This window comes from Callorhinus ursinus, unplaced genomic scaffold, assembly GCF_003265705.2.
Source record: "Callorhinus ursinus isolate GAN/ISIS: 27379988/994484 unplaced genomic scaffold, GSC_fseal_2.0 scaffold17, whole genome shotgun sequence".
In the NCBI taxonomy this organism is placed as follows: Eukaryota; Metazoa; Chordata; class Mammalia; order Carnivora; family Otariidae; genus Callorhinus; species Callorhinus ursinus.
In genome coordinates, this window is record NW_027397079.1 from 2,884,814 (window position 1) to 2,904,340 (window position 19,527).

Here is a 19,527-nt window from a genome sequence, read left to right on the forward strand (position 1 = left end):
CAGAATCGAGAGCCCAGAAATGGACCCTCAACTCTATGGTCAACTTATTTTTGACAAAGCAGGAAAGAATGTCCAATGGCAAAAAGACAGTCTCTTCAACAAATGGTGTTGGGAAAATTGGACAGCCACATGCAGAAGAATGAAACTGGACCATTTCCTTACACCTCACACAAAAATAGACTCCAAATGGTTGAAAGACCTAAACGTGAGACAGGAGTCCATCCAAATCCTAAAGGAGAACACAGGTAGCAACCTTTTCGACCTTAGCCGCAGCAACTTCTTCCTAGAAACATCGCCAAAGGCACGGGAAGCCAGGGAAAAAATGAACTATTGGGATTTCATCAAGATAAAAAGCTTTTGCACAGCAAAAGAAACAGTCCACAAAACCAAAAGACAACCGACAGAATGGGAGAAAATATTTGCAAACGACATATCAGATAAAGGGCTAGTATCCAAAATCTATAAAGAACTTATCAAACTCAACACCCAAAGAACAAATAATCCAATCAAGAAATGGGCAGAAGACATGAACAGACATTTCTCCAAAGAAGACATCCAAATGGCCAACAGGCACATGAAAAAGTGCTCAACATCACTCGGCATCAGGGAAATCCAAATCAAAACCTCAATGAGATACCACATCACACCCGTCAGAATGGCTAAAATTAACAAGTCAGGGAACGACAGATGTTGGCGGGGATGTGGAGAAAGGGGAACCCTCCTACACTGTTGGTGGGAATGCAAGCTGGTGCAACCCCTCTGGAAAACAGTATGGAGGTTCCTGAAACAGTTGAAATTAGAGCTACCGTTCGATCCAGCAATTGCACCACTGGGTATTCACCACAAAGATACAAATGTAGGGACCCGAAGGGGTACGTGTACTCCAATGTTTATAGCAGCAATGTCCACAATAGCCAAACTGTGGAAAGAGCCAAGATGCCCATCGACAGATGAATGGATAAAGAAGATGTGGTATATATACACAATGGAATATTATGCAGCCATCAAAAGGAATGAGATCTTGCCATTTGCAACGACGTGGATGGAACTGGAGGGTGTTATGCTGAGTGAAATAAGTCAATCAGAGAAAGACATGTATCACATGACCTCACTGATATGAGGAATTCTTAATCTCAGGAAACAAACTGAGTGTTACTGGAGTGGTTGGGGGTGGGAGTGATGGGATGGCTGGGTGATAGACATTGGGGAGGGTATGTGCTACGGTGAGCGCTGTGAATTGTGCAAGACTGTTGAATCACAGATCTGTACTTCTGAAACAAATAACGCAACATATTTTAAGAAAAAAGGAAAAGAAGAATGGGGCACCTGGGTGGCTCAGTTGGTTAAACAACTGCCTTCGGCTCAGGTCACGATCCTGGAGTCTTGGGATCGAGTCCCGCATCGGGCTCCCCCTGCTCTGCGGGGAGCCTGCTTCTTCCTCTGCCTCTGCCTGTCACTCCCCCTGTTTGTGTGCACGCTCTCTCTCTCTGGCAAATAAATAAATAAAATCTTTAAAAAAAAAAAAAGAAAAAAGGAAAAGAAGAAGATAACAGGAGAGGAAGAAAAGGGGAGTATGTCAGAGGGGGAGACGAACCATGAGAGATGACGGACTCTGAAAAACAAACTGAGGGTTCTAGAGGGTAGGGGGGTGGGGGGTTGGGTTAGCCTGGTGATGGGTATTGAGGAGGGCACGTTCTGCATGGAGCACTGGGTGTTATGAACAAACAATCAATCATGGAACACTGCATCAAAAACTAATGATGTAATATATGGTGATTAACATAACAATAAAAAAATTTGGAAAAAAAAAATACTGGGCGGTCCAACCCGGCTGTTCCATGATGTACTATCAGCCCTTCTCCACCACTGACCTCCTCAACTGGAAACATAACACCCCATCTTACTCTGAGAAACCACAGGCCATGGTAGACCTCATAGAATCCCTCTCCCAGACTCATCGGCCAACCTGGGAAGACTGCCAACAGTTACTCTGCACCCTGTTTAACACAGAGGAAAGGAGGAGAGTGATGAAAGGTGCACGGCAGTACCTGGAAGAGTGTGCACTGGCGGGAGTCATCGACCCTGCTGCCTGGGCTAACACAGCTGCACCCGAAGAGCACCCAGCACGGGACTTCACCACAACTGAGGGACACATCCACTGGTACCAGGAGGCCCTCCTCTGGGGAATCTGGGCAGGAGCTAAGAAACCCATGAACATGACTAATGTATTCTCGGTCATTCAACAACCAGGGGAGTCCCCTGGGGACTACTACGAAAGACTATGTGAAGCCTACAGGATATACACTCCGTTTGACCCCGAGGCACAGGAAAGCCAACAGATGGTAAACACCTCCTTTGTGGGTCAGGCTACCCCAGACATCAGAAAAAACTTCAGAAACTAGAGGGTTTTGCTGGGATGAACATCACCCAAATAATCGAGATTGCCAGTAAGGTCTACATGAACAGCGAGGTCGCAGCCGAACGGAAAGCCAACAAAAAGATGAAAAAGAAAGTCAGCCTCCTCATCGCCGCCCTGAAAGAAAATGACAACACAAAGATGGGGAGACCCCGACCACCAAAAGGGGGGAGACCCAGAACCCCTTGGCAAGGGATCAATGTGCCTACTGTAGAGAGAAAGGGCATTAGAAAAACAAATGTCCCAAACGGGAAAAGCTCAGAAGCCCAGCCGCTACAAGGAAGAACCCCGAGGGGAGGACCTCATAGGCCTGGTGGGAATGGACTCAGACTGAGGGGGACTGGGCTCTTTCTTCCTTGGCCCCCATGAGCCCACAGTCAGAATGAAGGTGGGGGGCCAATCAGTGACTTTTATGGTTGATACTGGGGCTGAGCACTCTGTTGTCACCTCCCCAGTGGCCCTTCTCAGCAAAAGGACTGCGACCATCCTCAGGGCCACTGGGACGCAGTTGGTGCAACAGCCCTTTTGCCAGGCTCGCCAGTGCGAACTCGGGGGCCACAAGGTCCGACACTTATTCCTTTATCTGCCAAATTGCCCCATCCCCCTCCTGGGCCAAGATGTACTCTATAAGCTTGGGGCTCAGATAACCTTTGAGCCCACCGGACACACTAGCCTCCAATTGAACCCAAGGCAAGAGGAGACCGGGTCTCTGGTACTAGCAGTTACCATGCCAAGGGAAGAATGGAGGCTATTCTGTGCCCAGGCCCAGCTGAGCAGCCCACTGGAGTTCAGACTCACCTTCCCTTCAGTATGGACTGAAGAGAACCCACCTGAACTAGCCCAGAATCATTGTTGAACTGATCCCAGGGGCCCAACCTCAGAGACAAAGGCAATACCCCCTTCTCAAGAAGCACCACTACCTCAGTCAGCTGCCAGCACTATGCCCAACAACAAGTGAACGATGCCTAACATGTGCTAAAAATAATGATCCATCTGCACCACAGCCCCCACCAGGTGTCCAGAGGATGGGAGCAACCCCCTTCGAAGATCTAGAGGTAGACTCCACAGATACACAGCCGAGCAGGGGCTTCAGATATCTCCTAGTAATAGTATGCAAATACTCTGGGTGGGTCGAAGCCCTCCTGACCAGGATGGAGCAAAGCCAGGAAGTACTTAAAGTCCTCTTGCTGGAGATCGTGCCCTGGTTCGGCCTGCCATTAACAATCCATAGTGACAATGGACCCACATTTGTGACAGACATTGTACAGGTCTTGACCACATCTCTCAACATTACCTGGAGAATCCACACCGCTTACCAGCCCCAAAGTTCAGAAAAAGTAGAGTGAATGAATCGCACCTCAAGGGAAACTTAGCAAAGTTCTGTCAGGAGACTAACCTCCCATGGCCGGATCTGCTACTCCAGGTCTCCTGTTTGCTCGCTGCATGCCCAGGACGTCAGGTTTCTCCCCATTCGAATTAATATGTTGACACCCCACCCTCTGGCCTGGGGAGCCTTCCAGGATACTTGCATCAGGTTGGAGATAAAGGGATACAGGAGCAGCTTCAGGCCCTGGGGGCCACCCTACAGAAATTACAAAAGTACACCATTGAGGGGGCCCCAATCTCCTTAGGGTCTCAGGTACACTCCTTCCAGACAGGGAACTCAGTTTGGGTCAAAGATTGGAAGAAAGACCCCCTCAAACTGCAGTGGACAGGGCCCCACATTGTTGTTCTAACTGCCCCTTACTGCCCTCAAGGTCTCAGGTGTCACCCCATGGGTCCACCACTCCAGAGTGAAGAAAGCTCATCATCGGATGAGGAGCCGTGCCAGTGGAGAGTCCAGACAGACCTCATGAACCCACTCTGGCTTCACCTTCAACGAGACCCCACCGACTGATGGACACCTGCTCACCGTGGTCCCTGGCTCTCATTGGCGTGATTTCCCTCATCTTGGAAGTCGGACTCTACACTGTCACCCCTCCTGACTGGACTTTTCCCCAGAGGCTTACTATTGCCATTGTTTATTGGGTGTCCCTAGGGTGTATTGCTGCACTTACTGGTCCACGGGTTTCATCTGCTGATGGGTTAGCCACGATGGCTCCCTCTAAGGTCGTAGAACCTACTTTTACTGGCCCTTGGCTGTCTGTTCCTGAGTGCATTTCACCATGGTTTTCCTGGCCCAAGTCAGTCCCGGTCTTCTGCTGCCTGGTATGTGGTTCCTCCTTACTGCCTCTAGTTTGCCCGGCCAGGCAAGAGGGGCAAACTCTCATATCACCGTTACTGGCAAATGGACTTTCCAACTTATGCCCCTGAATCCCACACCAGCGCCTCCACTGACTTCTTCCACCTGGGATGGGCACACACCAAAGGCTGACCTCCATTCTGATGGATGCCAGCTTCTTGATACCTCCTGGGAACCTCATAGATGGTGTTCCTACCATGGCCCTCACTCAGGTTACCGGCTGGTAGATATCTACATCTGTGGGGGCCCTACACCTCAACAGCCAAACACCTGCCCTCAGTTCTGCTCGCAAGCCTGGGGATGTCCATCATGGGTGGTGATCTGGCCAGGAATGGAACGATGGTCCATCAGGTGGCACCTCAAACAGCGCAGTGACATCCGGATTTCCTTGTCATGCAACGCCGCCCCACCCTCTTGCCCTGGTCCTAGAACCCAGTGCCACGTCATGGGTACAGGAATCATTCTGTTGGGCCAGTATCACCCTATGGGGACCGACCCCATGGCCAAGTTTATGATTAAGTCCTTGTTCACCCCAAGCCTTACAGTCAAAGCCCCAGAGTCAGACAGAAAATAACTCACCCTGGCGCATCCCCGGATCCCCCATCCACACGCAGCAAGCATCTATAGCGCAACTGTTAGGTGTGATTAACACCTCCCACCAAGCTGTTAACCAACCGCTCGAATCCACCCCTAGCGTCTGACTGCTGGGTCTGTATGAAGTCCGGTCCCGTCCAATACTTACGTGTCATCCTCAACCTCCCACCTCGGCACCGGGGACCTCAGATTATCCCTTTCTGGCTCCGGTACCGCTGTATGGAAACTCTTCCTCTCCCATCACGGGCCACAGTTGGGTCTGTGCACCTAACAACACTTTTCTGGCTTGTGATCAAGGTGTATACATCTGCACCACCTTGTGTGATCAGTCATGCACACTTGCCAGTCTCTTACCCGATCTTGCAGTCCTCCCCGGGAGTGATGCCCCACATATATGGGGACCCCCTAGCCATCCTCAATGCTCCCCTGCAGCCGTCCCTCTTATCGTGAGTCTGCCGGCTGCATCAGGCGTTGCCCTTGGCGCCACTGGCATTGGGATGTCTCAGGTTCAGTACCAGGGGTTAACTCAACAACACACAGTGGATTTTCCTGCCCTCACTCAGTCGGCCCTGGCCCTGCAGAGCCAACTCGATTCAATGGCCTCAGTGGTCCTCCAAAACAGGCGCAGGCTCAACTTGCTCACACAGCGCAGGGGGTGGGCTCTGCCTTTTCTTACAGGAGGAATGTTGTTTCTATGCTAATGATTTGGGGGTGGTCCAAGAAACTCTGACCCAATTACAGGAATGAGTACATCGCCGGTGGGAATCACTCCAGTGGACAACTTGGTGGGACACCCTCTCACAGTGGTTCCCTTGGTTCGCCCCCCTCGTCGACCCCCTCCTATTGCTTCTCCTCATAGTAGCATTTGGTCCTTGTATTCTTAATGCCCTTACTAGGTTTATCACTGCTCAAATTGTTAAAACCAGACTCCAGTTACTCCTTACTCACTATTGCCCCTTAGAGAATGAAAATGATGTCCTGTAAACTAGGTGTTTAAAGGGTCGTCAAAGGGGGGGGGTGATAAGGAAAATCTGTGTCCTAAGATGGCCAACCAAGCCAGCGAGAGAGTCCTAGTCCCGGCTCCAGGGTCGTTCCAGGTTTTCCCTCCTGCCCGACCCGCCGCGCATGCAAAAGTGCCACATATATGGAAGTAAAAGTGTATAAATAACCCCCTTTGTTTGTGCTCAGGGCTCAGACCTTTGGAGACCACTCTCCTCTGAGCCCGCCAACATTAAATAAATCTCCTATCCTCCAAGATCCGGCATTAAATAAATCTCCTATCCTCCAAGATCTCTGAGTGCCGCTTGGTTCTTCCTTCAGGCAATCCTGTCCAGGTTCCGTAAGAGCATGACTGATGAAATATAATTATGCTCCACTTACTGGGACTCCATTTTCCCCAACCTGACTTGTTTCTCAAGAACACAGAGTTAGTATAAAGAAAGTGTCTGTGTGTGTGTGTGTGTGTGTGTATGTGTGTGTGTGTGTGCCACTCCAAGGCAAAGGCCAATAGGCTTAGAAGTTTATGCAAATTAAGACTCTTGGTATACCCTGTATAGATATCTGTTTTACGGGTGCCCGGGTGACTCAGTTGTTAAGTGTTTGCCTTAGGCTCAGGTCATGATCCCAGGGTCATGGGATCAAGTCCCACATCGGGCTCCCTGCTCAGCGGGAAGCCTGCTCTCCCTCTCCCACTCCCCCTGCTTGTGTTCCTGCTCTCGCTGTCTCTGTCTCTGTCAAATAAATAAGTAAAATCTTTAAAAAAAAGATATCTGTTTTACATAATATATATGAGTATACATTCACTATATAAAAATATTTATGTAAGTTTTATATATATATGATTTTCATATACTATACATATAAATATATGAAGGTGGTGGAGGTGAGTTCTTTCTAGGACAGCAGATAATAATTTAATTCAATTAAAAAATTAAAAGAATGTCTGTCTGCCAGGAATTTTGCAAAGTGCTAGAAACAAAATAGTGATAATAAATTATCTTTCTCTCAAGAGCCCAAACATTTCAAATACCTGACAGGAGTGATTGGGAAAGGGGAGCCCAAAGAGACCTGAGCCCTGACTGGCTTATCAGGGGCCACCTCAAGCCTCCATGACACCCAGTGCCCCTTCATGCTCCAGATGACATTCCTGGAGAGCAGACATCAACACACACAATACATTTCAACCACAGTGACATCTACATTCTTTTTTTAAAGAATGCAAAAAAAAAAAGTGTCATGGAAAGGGATCAGATTCAATTATCCAGATACTATAGGGTTGGAACAAATGTCAAAGTGTGACAATTGATAAAGAGGCTCTGGTGTGTTCTCACTCTACTGCAGTTTGTCACCACACTCTACTGTACTATGTGCTTCTTGCCAAAAGTGTAAGATTCATGCCACTGTTGAGATGCTATATGTTTAGAATCTTAGGAGGAAGACCAGGATCAAGAATAAACTCGCTCCCCTTGATCAGATTTGTATACAATAGGAACAAAAAGCAACCATGTAGCAGATGGAACAGTTCTACCTCCAGTTTCATCTTCAGCTCATTTGTTTATCTTATTATTTCCACAGCATGAGGATTCGATGATTTGTTTGTTCATACCTTCCCACCTGCAGAGGCACGTCCTCAAAACCAGAAGCAAGCATGGCTTTTGCTCCTGCCTTCAATTGCACTTAATATTGTGAAATCAGGAAGAGGAAGCCAAAACCACATTTTTAAAATTATGGTAACTATTCTATCATTTAAGAATTACCTCCAGCTCCTTTTTTTAAAAAATTTATTTATTTATGGAAGCAATCTCTATACCAAATGTGGGGCTCGAACTCACGACCCTGAGACCAAGAGCCCCGTCTCCTCTGACTGAACCAGCCAGGCGCCCCTACCTCCAGCTACTCTGAACATAAACCCCTGCTAAGGGCTAGAACATAATGACAGGTGGTTGCTTCACTTTACTGAAAGAACTGGAGGCATAGAGACCACGGCCATCCAGAAGAACTCGTGTGTGACATGACGCTGAGCAAAGACTTGGGACAAGTGAAGCCTCAGCCATGTAATCACAAAGGGGAAGGCATTTCTGGGTGAGTGGAACAGCAAATGCATTAGCCTGGACATAGGATTATACTCTGGGGTGTCGAGGAACAGCCAGAAGCAGGTGCTGCCGCAGAGGGAAAGGGGGCAGCTGCCATGGGGGAGAAGTCGAGCTTGCCAAGACAGAGCTGGGTGACATGAAATCTGGTGAAGAGTTTCGGCGGCTATTCTAAATATGAAGGAAGGTCCTGCAAGAGCTTTAAACGAGGGAGTGATGGTTGAGACTTACCTTCCCACAGTATGGACCTGGCTGCCCTACCAAGGACAGACTGTCGAGGACGGGGTGAAAGGAAGAGGCCAGCAGGAAGGGGCTGAGTCGGACTGCAAGAGACGGTCAGCTGGCTCAGGGCTGGTGCAGAAGGGCAACAGGGAAAGGGTGCGTTTGGCCTGAGACCTTGGGGAATAGAGATATCATTTACCAAGTTTAAAAAGATGGTGTGGAAGTGCAGGTTTCAGAAGATCTATGAACCAGAATATGTTTTGCTGAAAATAAAAGAATATTTAGTATTTAGAAAAAATAGACTGCTCCTGGCATCGGTCAGGAGCTCTGGCATCAGGACCACGTGCCGGTCATAGGATAATGGGAACGGGTTAGAGGCTTTCCATGCAGACTTGGCTTCTGTCTTATTGTTATCTCTTTCTGTGAGAATTATGGAGAAATTAGGGGGAAAGCAGAGGGACCACCCATCCTCGAGAGTAGTTGTTAGGATGTGTCTAAGATGAGATGCCCCATAAATATCTAAGTAAGGGAGACAGGGGGCATCTAGAGTCCATAGTTCAGGGTGGCCCCAAGGACCAGAGATAGAAAATTCAGAAGACATCCAACTAAATACAGTTTTTAAACCATGGGATTAGATGAGAAGAGAAAATAAGGTAGATGAGGAAGGGAAGAGAAAATGTGTGAGGATCTAGCTTTTGGGCAAACCATAATTCAAAGTTGTTTCTAAAAACATGCATCTGCATTTTCTTCTCTTATTTTTATAGTTTTTTTTTTTTTTTTTGTGGTTGTTTTGTTGGTAGATCTAAGTATGGAACTCAGCAGGACTCTTTTCACCCAGGCCTGTTTTCCCAAATGACTAGTCAGTAGCTCGGCACTATTTATATGATAATCCATGTTTTACAGTTGAATTTTAAATGCTGTTATTATCACCTGCTAAAACTTTATGTTTGCTTGGCTTTCCTTCTGAACTTCAAAATATGCCCCAATGATTTTTCTATCTCTGACCATCGTTATGCTCTTTAAGTTTATTTTAGAGATATGACATATTAGTATTAGTATACTGTATTAGTATTAAAGTTTAATTTTTTAAACATAAATTAATGAATTTATCCTTTTTTATTTTAGAATCGGTCTTGTAAGTTTTTGCTGGTATCAAATGTGTATTCTGCTCGCTGAATTTGGAAAGTGTCTTGAAGTATTCTACAAACAAACAAAATACCCTTTTATGATTGGGATTACAAATATGATGATGTGATTAATTTGATATGTTTGTTTATGACATCACCTATATAATATTTTTAAAAGAATGAAGATATACAGAACAATTGCAAGATGTAATGAGGTATATGGTGGTTCAACAAATATACCACTTTGTCTTTGTCAGGGGAATCAGATTCTATCCATGAGCATTCTTGCACAGGTAAATGATAAAGTCTTTCTTGGGCTACATGTTTTTGTGTGTTCGATGTCATGGTGCCACGATCCATGTGGCACTTAAACATAAATCTCACCATGGGACTGTGTCAGCAGGCACACATAGAGTTCACATTTATTTGGCCTGAACCGGTGAGCTGTGGACTTCCCACACACTGTGTGGCTAGGAAATCCTCTTCTGAAGCCCTGGGGTAGCAAGTGAGTTACAGACTACAGATCATAGAAGCGTGTTACTTTCCAGCATCTGTTTCTCTGTTTTATAAGCAGCTTTGTGGAAAGAGAAGAGTCTGCTTTAGTAAAGGAAAATAAAACCAGATTACTGAAAGGGAAAATTAAGAAAAAACATTGGAGGTTTTTTTTTTTTAACCCTTTTGGTTCTCTGTTTGGTTAGTAGAAGTCAGCCAGCTTTCTTAGTCATGATTATAATGGTTTATAGGAAAACTCTGAACCTGCCTCAGGACCCTGAGGACATCTCTGCTCCTGGACACACACCGAGGCTGTCCTTCAAATTTTCTGGATGTCAGTTTCTTTTGCATTCCTACTAATTTATCAATTTATTTGCAAATTGTGGGGTACAAAATGAATAGCATGCTAGAAGCTTCAAATTCTAAATATAAGATGTAGATCCTGCCTGTAATTTTCTATGGGAAACATCTGCATCTTGGTGTCTTCAAAATTAACTTTCTGTGAATGAGAAAGCACGTACTACCTTTTTCTTACATAATATTAATGACTGTTTTAGGTGAATTTGGAGCAGCAAGTGGAAGGGAGAAAAGCATGAGAACAGATTGCTCAATGGTGAGTTCCTACCCTGCACCCCATTCTGCTAATATCATTGGGACCAGCAGATCATTTCAGAGAGGTTTTTGATTGTGTATTAAAAGCAGTCCATACGTATGTGATGGTTATGACTAAATATTTGTGAAGATATTGTTTTCGCTCTATCTCTATGTGTTTGTTATTCTTTTAAAATATTATTGTTACTTTATTGTTACTTGGAATCAACTGGAAGGTAAAATAAAAGCTGAGAAGATTTACCTCCTCAATAATATTTAATTGAACATAGCTTAGAAAAACTAGCTTAGGAAACCAACGGGTGATGATATCTATGGTGAGCGCCTGGGCTGATGGAATTTCTGTGGGTGCCGAGAAGCACGGAAGTACATTTTGGTCTGTTGGACCTGGGCAATGGATCTGAACCCTCATAGGGGATGAGCTATGTAAACAGGTCAGACAACCAATAACAAGCTCAGATAAGTAGGATTTTAGATCCTATTTTTATTCCAAGAAACATAATTGAGAGAGGCTGAACCAGGATGGGGAGGCTGAGATTTTTACTTTAGAAAATACATCCTGACATCATGAGTAACGTGTTCAGGAACAAAATGGCACACAATTGTCCACTAACCACCTCTAAATCCTCACAAGAACAGCTGTTTCTCATGAAGCTCAGAGAAAGCAGCTGTTGCTATGAGGTAAAACCATCCTCAGGCAATCTTGGTGTCTGATTTTGCCATTTTGAAAATATAGAGCCTCCAGTACCTGAGGGTGGTGATGCTGAGCAGAGCTGAAAGGAATCTGTCCGAAGAAATCTTCTCCAGAATAGTTCTGGTGGGAAGTCTGCTCTCTCCCAAAGTCAGGCATGAATGGGAAAGAGCCTGCTCTTTCTGCTCACTTCAGGAGAGGGAGGAAACTGTTTTTCCAACCACAGACCCCAGAGAGCCCACCATGGCCACTCTATATCCAGCCATGGGGCGCTGACTGTTCCTGGGGCTTAGCAAAGGTGCTCTTTCTGAGTTCTTCACTCTGGGTTCCCAAACTCCAATACAGGGTCTTATCAGACACCATTCTTATCAATATTTACCAAAGGTGCTTTATAAAATAATAGGTATTTGTTGGGTGCCATCACTAAATGGGTATTAAACACCTGCTCCTGAGGTTTCTCCAAATATATTTTAAGGCTCCACAAGCTTCATAATAATTATAACAATAATATAATAGAACAATATATACTAGCAATAACATTTCCTTCTCCTCTAAAATACATATATCTTAGAGACATGTGCATATATGTAAGATACCTTGGAATAAACCTAACCAAAGAGGTAATCTATACTCTAGAAACTATAGAACACATATGAACGAAACTGAAGAAGACACAAAAAGATGGAAAAACATTCCATGCTCATGGATCAGAAAAATAAACATTGTTAAAATGTCTATGCTGCCCAGAGCAATCTATACTTTCAACATCATCCTGATCAAAATACCAATGGCATTTTTCAAAGTGCTGGAACAAACAATCCTAAAATTTGTATGGAACCAGAAAAGACCCCAAATTGCCAAGGAAATGTTGAAAAAGAAAAAGAAAGCTGAGGGCATCACGTTGCCTGATTTCAAGCTGTATTACAAAGCTGTGATCACCAAGACAGCATGATACTGGCACAAAAACAGACACATAGATCCATGGAACAGAACAGAGAACCCAATAGAGAATCAACTCTATGGTCAACTAATCTTTGATAAAGTAGGAAAGAATATCCAATGGAAAAAAGACAGTCTCTTCAAGAAATGGTGCTGGGAAAATTGGACAGCTATATACAGAAGAATGAAACTCAATGATTCTCTTACACCACACACAAAGATAAACACAAAATGGATGAAAAACCTCAATGGGAGACAGGAATCCGTCAAACTCCTAGAGGAGAACATAGGCATTAACCTTTCGACATCGGCCACAGCAACTTCTTTCAAGACATGTCTCTAAAGGCAAGGGAAAATAAAGGGAAAATGAACATTTTGGACTTCATCAAGATTAAAAGCTTCTGCACAGCAAAAGAAACAGTCGACAAAACAAAGAGGCAACCCATGGGAATGGGAGAAGATATTTGCGAATGATACTACAAATAAAGGGCTGGTACCCAAGATCTATAAAGAACCTCTAAAACCCAACACCCAAAAACCAAATAATCAAGTCAAAAAATGGGCAGAAGACATGAATAGATACTTCTCAAATGAAGACATACAAATGGCTAACAGACACATGAAAACATGTTCAACATCACTAGCCATTGGGGAAATTCAAATCAAAACCACATTGAGATACCACCTTACACCAGTTAGAATGGCAAAAATTGACAAGGCAAGAAACAACAAATGTTGGAGATGTTGTGGAGAAAGGAGAACCGTCTTACACTGTTGGTGGGAATGTGAGTTGGTACAACCACTTTGGAAAACAATGTGGAGGTGCCTCAAAAAGTTAAAAATAGCGCTACCCTGAGACCCAGTAATTGCACTCCTGGGTATTTACCCCAAAGGCACAGATGTAGTGAAAAGAAGGGCCATAATGCACCCCAGTGTTCATAGCAGCAATGTCCACAATAGCCAAACTGTGGAAAGAGCCAAGATGCCCTTCAACAGATGAATGGATAAAGATGTGGTCCATATATACAATGGAATATTACTCAGCCATCAGAAAGGATGAATACCCAACATTTACATCAACATGGATTGAACTGGAGGAGATTATGCTAAGTGTAATAAGTCAAACAGAGAAAGCTGATTATCATATGGTTTCACTTATTTGTGGAACATAAGGAACAGCCTGGAGGACATTAGGAGAAGGAAGGGAAAAATGGGGAGGGGAATCAGAGGGGGAGAGGAACCATGAGAGACTATGGACTCCAGGAATCAAACTGAGGGTTTTAGAAGGGAAGGGGGTGGGAGGATGGGTGAGCCCGGTGACAGGTATTAAGGAGGCCAGGTATTGCATGGAGCACTGGGTGTTATATGCAAACTATGAAGGATGGAACATTACATCAAAAACTAATGATGTACTGTATGGTGACTAACATAACATAATAAAAATTATTAAAAAATAAAAAGTATATATATTTTATGATATATATATACTATGTTCTCTCTCTTGAGAAATGAACTACGGTTTGAATTGAAAGCACCTACCTAGTAAAAGCACCAACTATGGAAATGTAAAGGGAACACAAATAAAATGTTGCTGTTCCCAAAGAACTTAGAGTCCGAACTGGAGTGAAAGTCTGATAAACAGATTAATTTCGGAGAGCCTGGTAAAGGCTATACTAGAATTACGACGGTCATTCAGCAGGAGTCCAGGGCAGGGAGCAGCTCACTCACATGGTTTTCCTGAAGAGCCATGAGTTTAGAGAAGTGATTATGCAGAACACCACTGGGATCCTCTGTAATGAGTCAATAAAAACCTATTATGTTCTGAATGGCCATTTTAGCAGCCGGTAGGAAATGCTGGCTCCCAGAGTGAAAAAGAGCCCTACCCTTCCAGACAACTTCTAATGTTGGTGGCTAGAAAACACAGCCTGGGTTGAGAAGGGCCCATTGTAAACTGTGCCCAGGTGAATGTAGTCAATCCAAGAAAAGGCACTTCCATCATCTGTACCTTCAGAATGCTTAGTGTTTGGCAATCCTGCTCAAATCTGAGCTTCCAGAGTGCCTTTTGATGGGTTTGACATTTTCCAGTGTATTTGAAGAACTGGAAACAAAATGATCTGAACTAGTTTAAATGGAAAGTCAATACAAGCTTCCTGACAGATAGTAACCATGAAATGCAGCTGTTTTATTAGATCAAATGTAATTGTAAACTTTAGCTGTTCACATAACTTCTCTAAAGATACAACTTTTTCAATTTTTTGTTTTTTTCCAATTAGGGTTTTAGAAAAGAATTTTCTAGGCAATATTCTATTAAAGTGTAGGGTTTCCACAAAAGACCTGAGGTCTTCCATTGGGGAGGGGGTGAGGCTTTTGAGAAGGATTTCAATTCCCCTTAACTTTGTCTTCCATGCCCAAAATAGCTCTGTTTTTATTTAATTTTTATACGGTACTTTCATTTGTAGCTTGGGTGTTACTACCTCTATTCCTCTTCTTAAAGGGTGGAAATTCTACCAGATTCCCAGGTAATTCAGATGGTTCATCTCGTTGTCTCTCTGCGAGATTCCCTTCATTTTCTTTGGGACTGTGAATCTCTGCCTTGCCCCCACTGAGAACCACATGGCTTCTGAGTTTCACTCTATCCAAGGGTCCCATGTATCATGCTTGATTCCAAATTGAGTTGGGCAAAAGAAGCATTCATTCTTTCTTTTGACATTTTGGGTTTTGTTTATTTGTTTCTTTTTATGTTTGCCAAATACAGGACTCCAACCTCTAGTGGTTAAACATAGTTCCTAAATCAAGGGTTAGCTAATGTCATGATGTGACTGCCCTATAGGAGAGGCAAAACTTTATATTCCCATTACTTCATCACCTCATCCTTTCCCATAGGAAATTTCCATCATGTTTTGTACAAGGTGATTTTGCTCCTTAAAAGCTTCCTCTATCATGCAAAGAGGAAAGGTGACTTGAGCTTCAGCCATAGAAGCATCTCTGTCATCTTCCCTATATCTTTTGGACTTTAAGTAGAGAATACATAAGAGAGAATGTGGGCAACCAATTCTCCTTCAATCTTTCCCCCATAGGTCCATGTCCTAGGTACATATGTCAGAGTTTGGGATACAAGTGACAGAATCTCAACTCAAATAAACTTGAGCCAAAACACACAAGCAAACAAAAAAGGACTGTTTACACCAAAAATAAATAGGGAAGAAAGTATCATTCCCAAGGATTGATTTGGCACAGCGACCTCTGAACTCTTTCTTCACATTTCTATCTCTTCTTTCCCTTCTGCTGTGGATTAGATTAGTGGGCTCTGATGTCTCCAAGTGGAGGGGCTGACCTCATAGCTTTTGACCTTTTAATCCAAAGCAAGATATCACCCCTGTGTGTCTTTACTCTGAGTTCTACTATAAAAGTGGCAAAAGATGAGCCCTGGTTGGCTTGGTTTAGGTTATAGCTCTGCCTCTGTAAGCAATGGGATGGATACCAGGGTTGGTAGACCACAAGATCCACAAGCAGATATTTTCTTGATGAAGAATACATTTTCTCAATGAAATTAGGTAGGACAGGAAGGTGCAAAGTGCACTGGAAAAGTTAATACAACAGATGCCCACTAAATGCCATCAATTAAATAGCAATAAAATTCAAGATGCTTCATTTCATCAAAGATAACCAACAAAACCCACACTAAGAGTGATATTTTCTGCATTAGCACACCTTGCATTGGCACCCTCGATCCCTTCATTATGTTCTGTCTTCCTCAGCCAAGAGAAAGTCAACATCTTAAACCCCTTCATATACATGGATTTTAGTGGTTACTCTCATTGTTGATCAAGGAAACACAAAATGAGATGAAATCTCCATTCAATAAAACTATGGGATGTAGTGAGATCACAGATAGACACGTAATTAGGGCAATTACCAGTTTGTCCTGTCATGTGTTTAAGATCTAACTTAATTTAAAGATTTCTGCTACTAACAATTTTAGATGGCATCCCATTTCCCTTTTGGATAGGATTTTTTTGTTCAATAATAGTTCTTCAGAATAAAGCGATACTCATTAATATTGGTAATATTTTATCCTATTATAAAACTTTTGAGATCCATCACTTGAGAAAGACCCCAGATGCCAATCAATTATAGTTAAGTTGAAGATAAATGTACTTGCTGTAATTCATATCTCTGCTTCCCTTGTGGATACAGAATAGAGGAGGATGATTTGCATGTATAAATGACTTTCCTCTACAGAAGTGCTACATAACATGGAGTTTAAAATATTAAAGATTCATAAGGAAGATATCAAATATCTACATATCTAGTTGATAGAGGGCTATGTGCCATGGCATTTTCGGTAGAAAGATTTCCGTTTTCAGTGGATTTAGCATGCATAGTAAGTAGTCTTCAACAACTGACTGAAATCAGAAAATGTCAAAGCTGTCTTTAGAAAATGGGGCTATATTATTTATTTTACACTAGTATTAAATCAAGGAAAAATCACAGATAAAATGGAATGACAATATATCTTCTACAACTATTTTTAAATTTTACATATGGTAACAACTATTGTTAAATTATCCATGGTTAATTGGTCCTAAACTAAAATAGATAATTAAGCATGTTCTGGACTATTAACTGGCTCATATTTTAGGTATTTGCCTAACTAGACATTTCCTAAACTATTCATTTGCATTGGTTAATTTTTATGCAATATTCTATTGGAAGTTTTTAACTATTTTTATTTGGTATTTACCCTTTAAAGTTATTTTCATAAGGATATTGAAGACAAATAATATACTATAATTATTGCAGTGGGCTTTTTTTTTTTTTTTTACCCCATAAAGTGAATGATTATACTATACAGAAATAAGAATTTCTACTTTTTGGAGCAGACCCTTCTTTTAGCATTCTGCATGGCTGGATCTTTCTCATCTCATCATAAAGATCATTTTACTCAGAGGTTTTGTTCATTATGTAATCAGTACAGGATATTATAATATGAACTCAGCAAGAAGGTTTTTCTCCTACTGAGAGATACTGGATGGCTAAGAAGTCACGAAGAGGTTTCTGATACAAAAACCTCAGCTATAATTCTATATTTGCAAAACTACCCTTTAGGAAAGCAGTGAAAATGAAGACATTGTCAGACAAAGGAAAAGTAAAAAAAAAAAAAATGTGTTGCTAACAAAAATATCCATAGAGGAAGACACATATAAATTCTTCAAATGGAAAGGAAATGACAACAAAAGGATCTTGGGGTATCTAGAAAGAAGAATGAACAGAAAGACCAGACATGTGAGTACATACAGTAGACCATGTTTCCCTAATGAGTCTTATGTTCACATCTGATGATCAAAACAAACAGTACATAACACCATCTAAGAGAGAAGACAATGGTATTTAAAAGTAGATAAAATAAAGACATCTAAATAGAAATAAGGGTTCCACACTTTCCTCAAAAGTAGCAAAATACCAGTATCAGTAGACTGCAATAAGGAATATCTGTATATTTTGATACCCAGAGCAACCACCATGAAAACAATATGAAGGGATCCACTCAAGATCATGAAACCTAAGTCAGGACGGAATCCTAAAAGATTTTCAGGTAACCCACAGCAAGAAAGATACACAAAGAAACAGGATACAGAGGAAACAAACATAAAACAAATAATAAAATGGAAGATTTAAGCTCTGACATGTCAGTGACTAGCTTAAAGGTAAATGGTCTAAATGTACCAGTTAAAAAGCAGAGATCAGCACATGCATAAAACCAGAATCCAGCTACATGCTGTTTATAAGAGATTCACTTCAAATTCAATGTCATTGGTAAGTTAAAAGTAAGAGGGGATGAGAAAATACATGCAAACATAATTAAAAAAGAGAAGTGCCTATATTAATATCAAATAAATTGACTTTGGAGCAGAGAAAATTACTCAAGACACAGAGGGACATTACAGAATGGTAAATCTACCAGGAAGATGTAATGACCCTAAATGTGTGTACACCAAACAGAGACTCAAAATATGTAAAGTAAAACTGACAGAGATAAAAGGAGAAATAGACAAATTCACAGTATGCACCTCCCTCAGTAACTGATAGACTACTAGACAGAAAAGTAGCTTGTAAAGATCTGAACAGCAAGATCAATGAAGAGAATCTAAAACTTAATTAATGCCTAATAAACAGAACATGGAGTAAGTCACTTTACTTAAAAGAATTAATAACATTAGCATTTATGTCACTATCATGTTTATAGTTTCCATAGATTATACAGAGTAAAGTTATTGAATTCACATTGTAGAAAATGTTTGGTAACATCACAGACTCCAAACACGGTGACGTTTGGCAATGCTATTATACGTGAGTCTGTCAAGATGCTTCATGTGCACTTCACTGTTATTCTAACGCGACCTCTGTCACTACTAGCAATCAATCAACACATGCTGAAATAAAAATAACAATAATTTTCTGAGTATAATACTGGAGGTTCTTTAACTATTTTCCCCCAACTCTTTTAGGAAATGGGGAAGTGTTGTGGAAAGCAGTAGATGGAAGAGTCTTGAGTAAGGAATGAAATATGGGTATGGGTTTGGACAGACCAGGGCAGAAGGGCAGGCAGAGATGACAAGAGGAAGGTCAGGTAACAGGTGCGAGTTTGGGCGTGCAAGTAAAATAAGAAATATGGAACCAAGGCTTGCAGAGAGGAGTGATGGGGAGGATGGCAGAGCACAGCAACTCCTGCTCCTCCAGCCGCAACTCTTTAGTGCCCCCTGTAGAGTATAACCCAGATTCTTGCACCATTAAGTGCAGGACAGGAGGTAGAGAGGAGATCCTTCAGTTGTGGAGAACAGAGCAAACACTGAGTGCAGAGGTCCCAGCACGAGGAGAAAGGTGGGACTCAGTTGTTCTGAAAATGTGTACAAGGGAGAAAACTGATCTTAGCACCCTGGCAGGAACCAAGTTAGGAGAGTTGGGAGCAAAGTCGGAAGTGACACTTACTTCATCCCCGACACCTGGCATGGAGTTGTTTACACCTGAAACAGCATTCCTGAGAGGAGCAAGAGATGAGAAGGTGGAGAGGCATCAGCTTTCTGAATGGAAGATTATTTTCATGG